Consider the following 3,863-nt stretch of genomic DNA (forward strand, 5'->3'; position numbering starts at 1 on the left):
GAAAGGCGGGGAAAAAGGGAGGAGGTGTAGCCTTATATATTAAACATGTATATATATATACACTTGGACTGAGGTTGAGATGGAAATAGGAGACAGATTTGTTGAAAGTCTCTGGGTAAGGATAAAAGGGGTAAAAACCAAGGGTGATGTCATGGTATGGGTCTACTACAGACCACCTAACCAGATGGATGAGGCATTTTTTAAACAATTAACAAAATCATCCAAAGCATAGGACTTGATGGTGATGGGAGACTTCAACTACCCAGACATTTGTTGGAAAAATAACAGCAGGGTACAGATTGTCCAACAAGTTCTTGGAATGTATTGGAGACAATTCTTTATTTCAGCAGGTGGAGAAAGCTACTAGGGGAGAGGCTGTTCTACATTTGATTTTGACAAATAGGGAGGAACTGGTTGAGAATCTGAAAGTGGAAGGTAGTTTTGGGTGAAAGTGACCATGAAATGATACAAGTTCATGATTCTAGGGAATGGTAGGAGGGAGAACAGCACAATAAAGACAATGGATTTCAAGAAGGCAGACTTAGCAAACTCAGGGAGTTGTAGGTAAGAGTTCTTGGGAAGCAAGTCTAAGAGGAAAAACAATTGAAGACAGTTGGCAATTTTTCAGAGTGACATTATTAAAGGCAAAAGAGCAAACTATCCCACTGCATGGGAAAGATAGAAAGTATGGGAAGAGACCTCCGTGGCTTAACCAGGAGATCATTAATGATCTAAAAATCAAAGAAGAGTCCTACAAAAAGTGAAAACTAGGTCAAATTACAAAGGATGAACATAAACAAATAACACAAGTATGTAGGTACAAAGTTAGAAAGGCCAAGGCACATAACGAGAGCAAACTAGCTAGAGACACAAAGGGTAACAAGAAAACATTCTACAAATACATTAGAAGCAAGCCACGGACAGGGTAGGTCTGTTACTCAATGAGGATGGAGGGAATAACAACAGAAAATGTGGAAATGGCAGAGTTGTTTAATGACTTTTGTTCCTTCCTAAATAGAGTACAATCAGTTGCACACATACAAAATGGGAAATGACTGCCTAGGAAGGAGTACTGCGGAAAGGAGTCTGGGAGTCATAGTGGACCACAAGCTAAATATGAGTGAACAGTGTAACACTGTTGCAAAAAAAGCAAACATCATTTTGGGATGTATTAGCAGGAGCGTTGTAAGCAAGACACAAGAAGTAATTTTTCTGCTCTACTCCACACTGATTAGGCCTCAACTGGAGTCTTGTGTCCAGTTCTGGGAGCCACACTTCAGGAAAGATATGGACAAATTGGAGAGAGTCCAGAGAAGAGCAACAAAAATGATTAAAGGTTTAGAAAACATGACCTATGAGGGAAGATTGAAAAAATTGGGTTTGTTTAGTCTGGAAAAGAGAAGACTGGGAGGGGACATGATAGCAACAGTTTTCAAGTACATAGAAGGTTGCTACGAGGAGGAGGGAGAAAATAGGTTTAAATAGCTTAAATAGCAGCAAGGGAAGTCTAGGCTGGACATTAGGAAAACTTCCTAACTCTCAGAGTGGTTAAGCACTGGAATAAATTGTGTTGGGAGCTTTTGGAATCTCCATCATTGGAGATTTTAAGAGCAGGTTAGACTGAGGCAGACAAACTTTTTGGCCTGAGGGCAGCATCCAGTTTCCAAAATTGTATGGAGGACCAGTAAGGGGAGGCTGTGCCTCTCCAAACAGCCAGGCATGACCCAGCCCCCACCCCCTATCTGCCCTCCCCACTTCTTACCCCCTGACAGCCTCTTCCCCGGACTCCTGCCCAATCCACCCCCCACCCCCCCATCACCTGATGGCTCCCCTGGGACTCCTGTCCCATCCAATCCCCCCATCCCCTGACTGCCCTATCCAACCCCTCTCTTCTTCCTGACTGCCCCGCCCGGAACCCCTGCCCCTATTCAACCTCCCTGTTCCCCCCGACTGCCCTGACCCCTATCTACCCCCCCACCCCCTAACCGCTACCCCGAACTCTCCTGCCCTCTATCCAACCTCCCCTGCCCCTGGACCTTTACTGCGCTGCCTGGAGCACCAGTGGCTGGCAGCGCTACAGCTGCACCACCTGTCTGGAGCCAGCCACGCCACTGTGCAGCACAGAGCACTGGGTCAGGCCGAGCTCTGCAGCTGCTCTGCCCCAGGAGCTGGCATCCCCACTGCCCAGTGGTGATCTGAGGCTGTGGGGGAAGGGGAACCGCAGGGGAGGGGTCAGGGGCTAGCCTCCCCGGCCAGGAGTTCAGGGACCAGGCAGGAGGGTCCCACGGGCCATAGTTTGCCCACCTCTGGGTTAGACAAACACCTGTCAGGGATTGTTTAGAATTAGATAATACCTAATCCTGCCATGAGTGCAGGGGACTGGACTAGATGAACTCTTGAGGTCCCTTTCAGTTCTGTGATTCTATGAACATTTTGATTTTGTTGAATCAAAATTTTCTGATTCAGAACATTGCTCGAAATTGTCAGAAAATTTTTGACCAGTTCAGATTATGACCATATCCTCGAGCAGTAAGTCACTTTTTCCAGTCAGGTGGGAAACATCTAGACGTGTTCTACTAGGTAAGACGGACTATTTGTGGTGCAGAAAGATGCCCATCCTTACTCATTACAATAAATGAAACAAACAAACTGCAAACTCCCGACCAGTTGAAAAATATCTCTCAATTCCTCAGTAATTATTTGAATTTTTATCACTTTTGCTATAGTATATCTAATTTTTGCTTTATCATCATGGTTGATCTACACAGATCAGGAAACATATTACGGAAACATTTTTAGTTGAAGAAATGCATTTGTTTAGATCTCTTCATAACCAGCACCCAATTCCAATCACTGAAGGATATAAAGGGGACTTGATACTTTAGCTTAGTCATGTTTTCAGGGGGATTGCCGCATTCAGTGAGTATGTTACTGAAATTCCCCAAGAAATCTAATACACCTCCACAGTTTCAGGGTGGCTCATATTTGGTGGGCAGTAATGTCTCAAGCACATAAAACTATTTTCTGATAACATCCGGTGTTTTAGTGTATTCCACACCATCCTTTATGCCAAGATGCAGCTTTTAATTTCGTTTTCCATAGGCTCTATTTTCATATTTAAAATAAAGTTTTCCTTCATCAGAGCTACAAAAAGATTTTAAACACAGACCAATGCCTTAGAACAGTGGTTTTCAAACTTTGGGTCGTGAGCCAGTACTGGGTCACAGAATGGAAGGCACTGGGTTGCCTTGCTCAGCACTCAGGGACCCTGGCAGCTGGCCAGTAAAAACTGGTAGTCCCTACCTGTTCTGACACCGTGCTGCACCCCGGAAGCAGCCAGCAGCTGGTCCAGCTCCTAGGCAGGGGGGCCATGGGGCACTGCATGCTGCCCCCACCCCGAGCACTGTGGTGCCTGCAGGCAAGAGCCATGTGGAGCCAGACCTGCTGCTGGCTGCTTCCGGGGCGCAGAGCAGTCCGCGGTTCCAGGAAGAGACAGGAAGCCTGCCTCTGCACCCCGCCTGCACCACTGACCAGGAGCCACCAGAGCTAAGCCTGTGCCCCAACCCCACACCCCAATCCTTTGCCACAGCCCTGAGCTCCCCCCTAAAACCAGAGCCCTCTCCTGCACCCCAAGCCCCTCATCCCCAGCCCCATCCCAGAGCCTGCACCCCCAGCCAGAGCCTCATCCCCCTGCACTCTAACCCCCTGCCCCAATCCAGAGCCCCTTCCAACACCCCGAACCCCTCATTCCTCCCCCCAACCCTCTGCTCCAGCCCTGAGCCCCCTCCCACAGCCCAACCCCTCATCCACAGCTCCATTGGGTCATGGCCATCAACAATTTTCTTCAACTAGATTGCCAGAAA

Source organism: Gopherus flavomarginatus, chromosome 1 (assembly GCF_025201925.1).
Source record: "Gopherus flavomarginatus isolate rGopFla2 chromosome 1, rGopFla2.mat.asm, whole genome shotgun sequence".
In the NCBI taxonomy this organism is placed as follows: Eukaryota; Metazoa; Chordata; order Testudines; family Testudinidae; genus Gopherus; species Gopherus flavomarginatus.